The 13,691-nt window shown below is 36.6% G+C and overlaps 1 protein-coding gene across 1 annotated transcript in view; it reads left to right on the plus strand.

Moving 5' to 3' along the window:
• The first annotated feature begins 10,328 nt into the window (after positions 1-10,328).
• The window catches only part of znf385c (zinc finger protein 385C), a 213,671-nt gene continuing 210,308 nt past the window's right edge, over positions 10,329-13,691 (plus strand). The window contains exon 1 of the mRNA XM_022207387.2: positions 10,329-10,469. The gene's annotated coding sequence lies outside the window, so the exon portion shown is untranslated. The remainder of the gene's footprint in view (positions 10,470-13,691) is intronic.

Here is a 13,691-nt window from a genome sequence, read left to right on the forward strand (position 1 = left end):
GTTCCATCGATAAATGGCTTCTCCGGACTTTTTGCACCAATTCAGCCCCATATCATCGCATCTCCACCTCCGTGCTTCACTCTCAGGACTGTGCATTCACTGTGGCAGTCCTAGTTACCTTATCATACTGGAATATTCCTCTACTTCTTCAAATTTTTGGATACTGGGACACATCTTGCCAGACAGTATTTTGGTTTTATCCGTAGACGTTCATGTCGCATCTAAAAATGTCATCATGTGCTTCACTGTCAGGACGATGCGTTCACTGGGCTTGTCCTGACACCAAATATCTGAGCCCGATAAGTTTATTCTAGTCTTATCTGACCAAATAATGTGCTCTTTACATCCATCAGACTTGTGTTCAAGTTATTTAGCAAAGTTTCAACTTGCAGTTTTGTGTCGAACATCAAGGAATATATTTTTTCTTGGATGCCATCGATAGACGTTGACGTTATAACGAGTCGGTCAAACTGTCTGAGCTTCACAGAAACTCAGATTTCCATTTATAACCATTGAAACCACATCTTTCTTTCCCACGCCTGTATTGTGAAAATGGAGCTATTTTAGGCGGACGGACACTGCAGCTCTGATTAGTGGTACCATGGCTCCTTCTGTACCTCCTGATTACTGCTGACACTGTGTTTCATCCTACTTTTAGTTGATTTTCCTGGATTCTTTTCCATCTTTGTGAAGTCTCACCATTAGATTTGTTATTTCTTCTATTCAATTCTTTTCCATGTGGAGCCATGATGCAGACATAGACAGACACAGCGCAAAACTGAGAAAATTCTGATGTTTCCAGCTCATTTTAGAGCCATGTTAAGGCGGCTAGACTGAGTGGAAATCACAACTGGAATCAGTTTAATTTCACTGATTGAAGCTATATTTAGATTTGTTTCATATCATGTTAACCATCCTGTTGTCTTCATTTATGAGCACTAAAGAATATTGTTTCTTTGTCTGAAAAATATCCAAAAATATATCAAAAAAATTCCTCAAGTTTATGAATATTTGCCAAACCTTAAGGAAGAAAATTCCAATGATTTCTTAAGTTTCCCTTTGAAGTTTTATTCAAAAAAATCCCCCAAATTTGGCAAGAAATTTCTTTCAAAAAATGAGTAGAAATCTTCCCAAAAAAATCCTAAAAATATCTGAAGTGATTATATCAGTAAAACTTCTAATATTTTCTGGAAGAACATTCACAAAAAAATCAACCAAAATCCAGCAAATGTTCTTAAAGAAACATTTTTTTCAACATTTCTTTTTTTCCCACCAAAATTTGTTCAGAAATTTTCCCAAAAATGTTGAAAATGTGAACATTAGAAGTTTCACCGTAAAACTAGATTTCCCCCCCCACACACATTTTTAAACTTTAAAACGACACGAGGGTTAATATTTTAAATATGTTCTCTCTAAAGTTTGTGCTTTTGATTGTCTGTTAGATAAAACACTCTTAGAAATAATGCAGTTATTGAGAGATGGTGCAATTTAGAGTCATTTGACACTTAAGTGATTTTGAACATGGCAGCAACGGCGCTAACAGGAAAGCATTTGATGGTTTATTGTTCTTCAGGAAACTCAGAGACTCTTGTGCGTCACTTTGACAATTAAACCTGCTGAGACCTGGTCGCCAATCATCATAATGAAGGTTCAAGAGTAAAACGGCCTCCGTTCCTGCCTGCTGAAGGGCTTTCCTCCATTTTCATTCAGTGTCATTGCTCAGATGCAGCAGATGAGAGATCCTTAGCTCCATTTAAATTGTTATTCTCAGCAGACTTTGTACAATAAACTATTTTTAGAGGTTGCATACAGAAACCCGCTCACATCAGGTATCCGTGCCGGAGGCTGAGCTGCTCAGTATACTGTCAGTGGTTCAACTCCTCTGTGTAAAAGGTGTGAGAATAGACCTTCCTGCTTATTAATATGTATAGCTTTAGCTTCCCGGTGGAATAAAACCTGTGTAGCGGTGGTTTGAGAGCTGCGAGGCTTTGTTCCTCTGCTGCCGCCTCGCTGGGAAAAATGCCATGAAAGTCACCAGCAGCTCTGGGAGGTTAATTGCAAAGTTATAAATCACAGAAGACGGTGGGGCTGTGGGTGCTGTTAGCATATGGCTGCAGTTATAGGTTATGGCAAAAGACTCTTTATACCACAACGGGTACCTTTGTTTTGATTTATCACACTCCAACTGAATTAACAACGATCAAGACACGCCGTCGTCCAGAAGATAAGCCGATATGTGCACAATTTGATGAATCATAAAAGATTGAATCAAATTCTGTCAATTATGCTCATTCCAGAATACTAAAGAACATTTAAAAACATTTTAAAAAGCAGTTTACTACACATTTTGTTGTGATATTGTCAGTTTTTCTTTTTAAAAATACCATGAAGTTTTTTTAATGCAAAATATTGACAAACTGAGAAGGTCCACCAACCACCAATGTTGTCGTATTGTCTTTTTTCATGAACTCTGGCGTCCCAGATTCACCAATGCTCCTACACAATCCAAACAGCACTTCCACGTTGAACTGACCCAGGCCCGTTTAGGAGATGCTCCAGCTCCGATGCCACCAGATAACTAGTGTAAGATGCTGAATGCCTAGTGCCAACTGCTAAACAGTGACAAAGAAACTATCCTTATAAACTCTCTAAACCTGCTAGTGCTAACTCTAAGTACCAATGCTAGCTGCAAGACTACTACCATGTCCAAGGTAAACTTACCACTGACAGAGAAACTATACAAGCCAGCTCACCAAACTTTCTAGTGCTACATGCTAATGGTAATTGCTAAAATACTTCACTACTTCAGCCAAGCTCACCACAAATGGAGACTATAAGCAGACTTCATCTAAGATGCAAGTACCAATGCTAGCTGCTAATTGCTAATGCTAGCTAAAAAGAAAAAAATATAAAGACCCAGCCACTTCCTTACAACACAAGCAATTATCCAATGTGAGGCTCTTACCTGTTTGCTTAGTTAAATCCAGGTGTCGACTTTTTTTTTTTTTTTTTTTGGTCAGGCAGGTTTAATTTTTCACCAGAAAAAGGAAAGTTTTTTTGCTATGTCAGAGTTGGCCAAAAGTGCTGCACATGTCAACAGTCTGGCAGCAACAAAATAAGTGCAAAAATCAAGAGAATAAAAACAGTATGAAAAAATAAAATAAGGCAAAATCTGAAATTTAGATATGAAAAAATATTAATTTTATTCTAAACTTAAAATATGTATAAAATTGATTAAATATATAACTAAATGCATTTTTAATAGCATCTAGAATTACTAAAATCATCTTCAGATTTTTTTTCTTGTCAACAGCAGACAAATATTTTACTACAAGAGGAATGCTCTTCCATAAAATATGAGCTGCTTGGTTTTCAGAGAGTTAATACTAAAATAACTGCTGCATTCAAGGTCCCAAACATAAAAAGGAAGTTGTCAGTGATATTTGATGAAATGTCAGAGTTGGTTTAATGTGTCTCGTATCATTATTAGCAACAAAATGTAAATTTCTCTCATTTTTAAAGCCTCCACGTCTCCGTCTTCATTTACTAACTGTCAGTCACATCTGGATCTGTGAGGTCTGATAGAAAACCAGAGAACGGCTTCAGTCTGTCGACAGATTATTAAGCAATTTCTCTTCTCCGGAGTCAATAAACGTCAGTGGAAGCTGCTGCTTTGGCGTTTTATACTCTCACCTGCGGTATTCCAACACGTCACCTTCAGATTTATTCCAGATTTTTCTTTCCACTAGAGCCTGGATGGCGATAATTAGCTCTCTGATAATCCCACAGGACCATTCTAATTAAAGCCCAAGGCAAGTGTACAGTTTTGATTTTTTTTTTTTTGGGTCAGTTTTTAGTCACTGGGATCCTGTCTGGTGCTTTGGAGTTCTTTGTATTCTTGCTTCCATGTTGTAAATACTTTGTTTGGTAAATCCTGCAGATAAATTGCACAGGAATTATTTGTTATTGATAATTAAAGATAGAAATAAATTAAAAAAAATGAGTCAGCAGTAGAAGAATGTATCTGGTGAGGAACAGGAGCAAAAACAAACTACATAGATGGTTGTGGGAATTTAATCAGCCTCACATCTCTTCAAATTAAAGACATTTCTGTAATTTTTTTCCTATTTTTCTTCTCATTATTATCTATTTTTGTTGTTTGTTTCTATTATCTAATAGATTTTTACATCTTGTTTATATATTATTGTCAATTTTACTCTATCTTAAAATTTAATTTATTTACATATTATTATTATTATTATTATTAATGTTATTATTATTATTATTATGTTTTATATTTATTTATGTTAGCCTTGTATTTATGGTTTTAATTTTTTTGTTGTTGTTTTTCAGTCACATCTGTTCTTTTCCCGACTGGTATTTTTATTAAAAAGAAATCTATTTTAAAAATCTTTTAATATATTTAATTCGATTTAATCTGAGTGATATTTTTACATTTAACTTTTTTATTGTTCATTTTGCTCTTGTTTATTTATTTATTTAGTATTTGTCATTGTTTTCTATTTTCTGATTTATTTGTTTACTTATTTTAGCCTTGTCTTCTATTTCCTTTTATTCCATAAATTCTTTTCCCTGACTTGTATGTGACATTCATGTTGCTTTTATTATTATATCTGATGATGTTGTGTTGATTTATTTTGATTTTTTTTCCATGTTTAATTCCATTTAATTTTTTAATAGATTTTTTTTATTTATGTTGTTTTATTATTCATTTTGTTGTCATATAAACTTTATTTATTTGCATATTTATTTAATTTATTATGATTATTATTGTGCTATTTTATTATGATTCATTTATAGCCTTGTGCTTATTTTTTTTTATTATATATTACTTGCTGTTTTCTTTTATTTCACTTTCCTTTTCTCTAATTTTGATATGGCACATTTGCTGTTGTTATTATATCTGATGATGTTGTGATGATTTATTTTGAAAATCTGTTCATCTTCTGTTCTTACTGATTGGCCTTTTGCTGTTCTTTTTATTGTTTGTTTTTGTATTTTCCCCTATCTGTAAAGTACTTTATAGATGTAATAAATGTAAATATAAAACATAATAGTATTATTTATGATTATTATATCGCAGCGGCCGGACAGAAGAGTCACAATAAAGTTTCACTTAACACCGAAGCAAGAAATACAAAGAAATGCTTTTATGAAGAGATGCAGGATGGGAAAAAAGTTTCTTACTGTAGAGTTTAAAAGCAAAGATGGCAGAAATCCACCATTAGATGCTCTGTTTTGAACAAAAAATTCCTCTTTTGCCTAAATGCTCTGTAAATGTGCACATTTTTACAGCTGCACATAACTTTAAAGCCTCACACTGTTATAGAGATGTATTAAAAAGGAATGTAAATGAAAACACTCTAGTATCTCCACTCCTGTTAACATTACATTCCTTTATTCTTCTTCATTCGCACCACTTTGGCTAAAAGTTTGCATGTTTTGCTCCACTCCACTCCACTTCCTCCTCTTTTATTTTATAAGATGACTTTTAAAGTTCACGTCGGGTGGACACAGCGTGCCACTCCGGTTGCCGTGGAGACCAGGTCGACGCAGGGACGAGAAGCGTTTTGAGTGGGCGTTTGAGAGGCTACCGAGACCCATCAAGATTTATGGATTGTTCTGTACAGCTGCACAGACCTTGGGGCGAATTATCCGCCTGGAGGAGAAAACGGAGTGCAGCGTGTTCACATGCAGATGCAGAAAATAGCCCAGACCATTTAATCAGAAGAGGATGATTCACCTGTTTAACCCGAGCAAAATCACCTTTAGTAGGTGTAGGTGTTTGCTCTGATGTAGAATTTAAAAATACAGTTTAGTTTAACCATAGTAAAAAATACAGACCCCACAGTAGGAATTCAGTGCAACCAAAGCAGCACTAAGCATAGAGGATACCAAGTTGGGGAGTTTGTGTTCATGCGTCACTGTCAGGACTATGCATTGACTGTGGTTCAGGCCAGGCTTACACCAAACATGCTGGACTCCATCTGAGCACAACACATTTATCTTTTTTAATGTCTTCTTCCTGAAAAATGTCTGATGATTCCAGTTCCAGGACATAGCTGTCTTTTTTCTATACTCACTCACTATGGTGTGGTTTTATTCTTTGGATGGTTTTCATGCCAGAATTTTCATCTTCATTGCCTCCTGTCAGCCAATATTTTGGTTTATCTGTAGACATTCATAGTGCATCTATAAAGTCATCTCCCCAATGCCTTTTGCACTCATGCAGCCTCATATCGTCACACTCCCACCTCCGTTCTTCACTGTCAGGACTGTGCATTCACTGTGGTAGTCCTGGTCAGGTTCACAGCAAACATGTTGTTCCATCTGAGCTGAATAAATTTATTTTGGCCTCATCTGATTAAATAATGTCCTCCCAACAATCATCAGGCTTCTCTTCGTGTTGTTTAATCTGAACTTTAATCTGAGAGTTTTGCTCCAAACGGCAAGCGAAGGTTTGTTTTCTTATCCTTCATCCATAGAGGCTGATGTTCTGAAGTGTCCACATGAACTGAACTGTCACAGAAACTCTAACTTTCATCGATAAACCCTGTGGAAAGTCTGGAACAAGATTGTGAAAGTAGCTTACAGTCTGTGTAGTCATTAAAGGAAGCCATGATTAGTGGTAGTATGGTTTCTTCTATGCTTCCTGATTACTGCTAGGTCTGTTTCACTCGTTAATCTTCTGATTTTTTTTTTCTGTCTTTGTGAAGTTTGCTTCTTTTCCACGTGGACCCATGGGGTTCTTCACTGTCAGGACTATGCATTCACTGCATAATTCTGGTGTTCACAACTCCTTTTAGAACCATGTTCATACATTTTGGTTGGTTAGAAATCACCATCCTTTTCTAAGCTTTTGAATTCTCACAATAAGAATTGTTCTTAATTTCCTGTCAGTTCTTTTTCATGTGGAGCCATGATGCAGACATGCAGATGGACACAGTCCATAGGTCCAAAACCGAAGATGTTCTGCTGTTTACAGCTATCTTTCCATCCATGTTAATGAAGTTAGACTGATTAGAAATCACAGGTTAATTCAGTTTTGTTGAGTTTCTATTTTGGGGCCTAAATTTTCAATACAGCCTTTCTAAAGTGCTTGTTTTGGGATTTTCATAAGAAAAAACTCGGCTGTTCAAATTAAAAATAATGCATTTTCTAAGAGGTGTTACAGTTTTTAATCATTTGACATTTTAGTAATTTTGAATAGGAGTGTACTCACTTTATTGTGGACTGTAAACCTCCCTAAAACGGTAAATTATCATTACTACACTTGATCTTTTGCACAGATTAAACAAAATAGTGTATTAAATGCATTAATGAATAGACTCTAACTTCCTGTCCACTTCCCTTCATTTTCAGCTCCATGCCAAGAAAAAAAGCAATGATATCGATCTTTTAAAGTTACTCAGGGCATCATAAATTGATTTCCCAAGACGCTGAACTTTACAACTGGCATAATTCAGAGCTTATTTAGAGGTCATTGGTTTGTGAAGACTCCGGACGAAGGTCACGAATGTTTACCCACCTCTTTATTTGCCACAATAAGCGCTCTATAATCGGCGCTGTCAGCACCCAAAGGCCAAGTTGCAACAGGGCGGCCTGAATCCTTGCGTGAGGCAGGTGCTTGGCGGCTTAACGGGGTTCAGGGTTTGGACAGCGACCAGTCAGATGCTTCTTGGGCCTCTGAATCTGGCTTTAGACGCTCCGCATGCAGGCAGGAAGGACTGGTGCGAGGAAAAATGAGCATAAACTGGGAGCTAAGACGCCGATCTGTGGACAAGTTTGATTCTCTGAGGGTTTAACACCAACAAGAAAACGATTAAAAGTGCACTAATGGACCGAGGAGTGAGTGGAGGTGCTAATGGCTGCTGTTAGCGGTGTTGTGTTTCAGCCACAGCGGCGGTCGTGGCTCTGGGTTATTTTTACAGCCGCCGCTCGTGCCAGAACGTTTGCGTGAACAAAGATGTATGGTGCTCATAAATAGGAGTCGCTGCTGACAACCTGCTTGTTCCATCAGTTAGTGGAGCTGCTGTAAAGAGACCCTGTAATCAGAAGGAAAATGGAATTTAATGGAACCAATGAACGACAAAAATGGTACTTTAGTCGTATCAATCATGAGCAAAAATGTTTTTGTTGGATGAACAGGACAAGGCTGGTATTGTGGGATGTTTATTATTCCTGCAGGAGTTATTTTAGAGTCTGGGAAAATGTCTAACTGCACAAACATGTTGAAATTTATCAATAATATTCACTTTTATTCAGATCAAGATGGTCAAATGTGGTGCAGCATTTTATCTGTGTGGTGCACTTAGGAACCAAATTCTTCTGCGTATTGATTTGTATTTTTTAACTAATTAATTGAGTCTTTGTTGCTCAGATTGTCTTCATTAACGTGACGATTATAACTGAAGTTGTACTACATCAAAGTGAGTGTTATGCTGAGCCAGAGCTAAACCCAAAGACTAGTAAAGGCCCTCCACAAAACCAACTTTCATCTGAAATCCGCTCTGATTTGCCTCAAATTTATAGAGCATAAGTTATGGATATCTATAAAAATATTTGTGACATTTGCAGAATAATTCTCACAATGGTTTGTTCAAAATTGTCTAAAAATGACCAAATGTAGCTGGAACACATTGATGTGAATAGTGATGTTCTATGCCTCTATTTAAAGCATATTTTTCTTAGTTATATTTTGAGAACCATGTTGAAACTCCAGAACTCTGATATATGCTGAATCGGTTACAAAAATTAAACGACAATAACTGTTTTGTCATTTTTTTTGACCAAGTATTCCATATTAAAAGTATTCTAAATGTTGTGGCATGCAGCTTCATGTGGTTCAGAAATTATCACTAATTGGCTTTGTAAAGGTGGACAGTTCCATTTTGGTGAACTGGTTCAACTACTACAGGGGCACCATGACAAAGTCTTCTGTGAGGCTTAATGACCGCCGACCAACAAATATGTTTTCATATGTATGTACCAAATATTTATAGATGTTTTCTTTTGTTTTATTGTGAAATGCAGCTACATATGCTTCAGAAAGTATAAATATTTGATTTCTGCATTTTTTTCATGAACTCAAGGATGGAACTTTTCATGACTTTTTCATTTTTTTTTCACATTTCAACTCAGTCATAGATTCTGAATCAATGACATAAGAAATAACAGTGAAAATTGTTCATACTTTCCTTGGTTTGTGAAATTACAGATAAGTAAAATCCTAGAAAAAAAATGTTACAGGCCAAAGCTGTAAATCACTTATAGAGTGTAAAAGTACATACAAATATTGATTTAAAAAAATACATATGCATACTTTTAACTGCTAGATGACACTTTTTAAAGTCTGTATTTATATCAGCTGAAACATATTTTTCAAAAATTAAGCAGTTTATTTTAACAATTTTTCAACTTGCTACCAGAATTGTACAGATTTCTTTATTATTTTTAATTTTTAATTTGTTCATTTATTTAACAGTGCACCACTTTGTTACTAAAATGCATAATGGCAAGGTTAAAAAAATATTATTTATGTAAACCTTTAAAGTTGTCTTGGTATTATAATGTGGGCAAATTGCGTCAACTTGCTGTTGTGTTTAATTTAAAATCTAATTTCTGATTTAAACCTAAATTTAAGTTGATATGTCTCAATAAAACTGAAAACCTCTATCTTACCACGTGTTACTAATTCCAAACAGTTACTTGTTAAAAACAGCTTTGACTGTACAGGAAATGCAAATTCCAGGAACTCAAACATAAAAAATGTCTTTAAATTCAAAGATATTGATTCAAACTGTCATTTTTGTATTTATTTATTGTTGCTGAGCCTAAAAACACACATTTTGAGAGTGTTGGTGCAGCATATAGTCTACAAATACCATAAATACACGACGTTTGTTGTGAAATCAAGGGAAAGTTTGAACAATAGAAAGGGTTTTGTCAGTGTTAATCACAGTCTCAGGTGTGAAGAACGATGTGGATGACGCTCAGCTGGAGTCCAGCAGCTGATCTGTGTTTGAGCCGATTAAAGTCAAATCACAGGAAGAAAACACGCATCTGGTGTTGAATTTCAAAATAAATGTCTATTTGAGTGGAATTGTAGTCAGTCGTTAAAGTAAAACAAGGTAAATCCTCTAAATGCTGAGCTATGTTGTGATTTTTCTCTTTTTATGGCATTTGTGCGCATTTATGGAGCGTCTTTCTAACCTGTGCCATGCATTTTTCTTGTCGTCGTTCATCTTTTTGTCCACAGAAACTTTACATGCCTTCATTGTGAAACCCCTCCTCCTTCCAGAGCCTCTTCCACTGCGTCCACCTTGACCAAACCGCTGCTCTGGACAGGTCCGCTGCTCGCCTTGGCAGCCAGTCTTTACGCATCTGTTCCCTCTGTAGCTGGGCACTGACACGGAGCACCGGGGAAAGTAGGAAAAGGAACGGGGCCGGTAAGGAAACAAGAACGCCTTTTCTGTCGCTTCTGTTTCACACGCAAACACGGTGGAAGAGGAGGGAGAGGAGCGGTGTCGAGGCAAAAAGTTTGGATTTGGCGAAGCTGATTCCTGATGCGATATTTCCAGGTGGCTTGATTTACTGGAGTGAAAACGGCGAAACATGCGTTGCTGTGAAGTTTCATTTTAACACATTTCTGGTGAATTAACTGTGTCTGTTTGTTTGTTTGTTTGAAGAAATTGGTGATATTTTGGCGCTTATGCGTAATTGCGCATCAGCCGCGTAAACCGTCTTTCTCTGTGTTGGAGATCCACTTTTAGCTGGTTTCAAAGAAGCAAGCCGTTAGATTGATATTATAAATTGAACTGATGGATGAGCTAAAATCTTCAAAAATAGTAAAAATGTGATTGCTCCTGTAAGAATAGGACCACAGTGCGTAATTCAGCATGAATTTGGATTTTTTTTTCTATCAAGATTTGGCTCGTAAATTCAAATTCTTCAAGATGTTCACGTGCTCCAGCTAATTCCTCTTCTTCATTAAGTTTATGCTCCAACTTTCTTGTATTTCCCACTGAAAATGACCCATAAGTGCACTTGTGAATCCGTGCTGCTAATTAATATCAATTTGGCGCAATTACATCCAATTAAATCTTCGCTTTCCTCCTAAAACGAGCGCGCGCTCTCTGCTGCAGACGTGTTAATTCACTTAAACTCGCTAATTAAATTACCATTTCTGCGAAGCTTGGGGAGGATATTGTGGTTTGAAGCTGCTGCATTTGTGATTTTTGAGAGTTTTCTGAGCTTTCAATGGAGCTACAACCTGCACGACTTGCTGGCAAAACTGCACCAGATGTGGTCAAAGTGGAATCCTTGAAGCAGCACATAAACGGCTTTGATGACAGAATCTCGGCTGTGGAGATGAAGCAGGGTCTGAGAGAGTCAGTCCTATTGGATTGTGGTGGTTGTAACACATAGGAGCTGCTGATTAATCAGGTGAAACATCCCAGAGAGGCTGACGGAGGGCGGCTGCTCTCTGCACACTTTTATTTATGGACAGTTGCTGCTGAATGGCTCCGGCTGATGAATGCTGCTGTGTGTCTCCCTGCCGTGATAAAGCAGCCAATAAGTTTTCATGCAGACATTTATGGGCTGTTCTATTTGATTTTTTTTTTAATTTGCTAGAGAGTTTTCAGACTTCCTACCGAGCATGAAGAGGACATGTTTGTTTGGTTTCAGGGATGCAATACTGTAATTATAGTGCTTTTTGGGTGGACACAATTGCACTCGGAGGAAGCATTGTGTCTGTTGTTGGCTGTTAAACCTATCAGACAAGTTGTGGTGGCACAAATTAGAGGGAAAAAGATGAAATAACAGTTTGAGAGTATTATAGGTTCCCAGTGAGAGCACAGGGCGGATTAAAACAGTTGGAGTCATATGTCGCCTCACATGTGCATAGAGTCAGATTAGGGCTGGGGAAGACATATTTTGCTTCTCTGTGATGCAAAAATACCCATGAATGACTGATTTTGGAAAGAATGAATCAGTCTAGAGCAGAGGTGTCGAACTCTTTTTAGTTCAGGAGCCACATTCGGCTCAATTTGATCTCAAGCGACCAGTAAAATCACAGCATAATAACCTATAAACAGTGTTTCTACAAAGGTACACAACATTTAGTCTCCTCTATCTGGAGCTGAGTGATGTAGTATTTCACTTTATGATCAAAACGACAAAAAAGATAAAAAAAACCCAACAAAAACAAGGCAAAATATGACAAAAATCAGATGCAAAAAGAGACAAATGACACAAAACAGAGACAAAAGTTACAAAGCGACAAAAAAATTTACACAAATCGCACAAACGAGACCCAAAATGACAAAAGCGAAAAACAAAACAACGTCCACTAGCCACACAAGCGAGACAAAACCCCCCACAAAATGATAAAAACGATACAAAACATTGAATAAAGCAAAATGACAAATATAAGACAAAAATAAACATGTCAAAGGTCAGACAAAAAAACAACAAAAATAAGACAAAATATTACAAAAATGAGACCCAAAATGACAACAAAACAATCTAGTATTTTACTTTATGATCAAAAGTACTTGTCATGGTCTGGAATTATTTTAAATTTATGCTTTTACAAATTTACAATCTGCAGTTAATGTCTTCTCTGGAATTTTTCCACGTTACAAAGTCGTCTAGCGGGCCGGATTGGACCCTGTTGGGGGCCAGTTTTGGGCCGTGGGCCGCATGTTTGACACTCCTGATCTAGAGTGATCGAGGTGATTATTCAGGGGAATCAAACTGCAAAGAAAGCAAGAAATAATCTTAAAAAAAAAAAAAAAAGCAGTTTGGAACCTTTCTCCAGCTGGCGAAAGCTTCAAAAACGGTGTTTTTTTTTTTTTTTGCATGGCTGCACAGTACTGGAGAACAACCTGACACTGCAATCTAGGAATCTTCCCCACATGACTGGAGTGACTCCATTTGGTAGTAAAATATCTGGTGCAACTCCGACAAAGATGTCTGAAATAGTGTTTTTTTTGTTTCGGATGATATTCAGATTTGTCGTTGAGCTTTGTGCTGCTGATTTAAATGCTCACGTTTGCCGCTTTGTGAATCTCCTGACAGAAAACCTCTCTTTTTGTCAACTTTATCCTTTCCAACTGTACTTTTGCTGCCAAATCTTGCTTTTTGGTGTTTTTCTTCTGCTGTTTGCTGATTTTTTTTTTTCTGTGCACATGTAGAGTCAACAAACAACTCAGTGTAACCAAGACCTTAAATCAGATTAAATGACGTTCTATCAGACTTTTCTTGTAGTCAGTTCTTCCAGCTCACATCACCACCACGCTGTTCTCCTTTTGTGTCTCTTTATAGATGTTTCTAATTAGTTTGTGGTGGTTTTGTGTCTCTTTGTGGTTATTTTGTGTTTCTTCGTAGGTTTTTTTTTCTTTCTCGTCATGTGGGACTTTTTGTTGGTACTTTTTGTCTTTTTATTGTTGATTTATGTCAGTTTGTTGTCGTTTTGTGTCTCTTTATAGATATTTTCTAATTGGTTTGTGGTGGTTTTGTGTCTTTCTGGTTATTTTGGGTTTCTTTGTGGTTTTTTTTTTGTCTTTTTCTCATCATTTGGGACTTCTTGTAGGTACTTTTTGTCTTTTTTATTGTTGATTTGTGTCACTTTGTTGCCATTTTGTGTCTCTTTGTAGATATTTTTA

Source organism: Acanthochromis polyacanthus, chromosome 21 (genome assembly GCF_021347895.1).
Source record: "Acanthochromis polyacanthus isolate Apoly-LR-REF ecotype Palm Island chromosome 21, KAUST_Apoly_ChrSc, whole genome shotgun sequence".
In the NCBI taxonomy this organism is placed as follows: domain Eukaryota; kingdom Metazoa; phylum Chordata; class Actinopteri; family Pomacentridae; genus Acanthochromis; species Acanthochromis polyacanthus.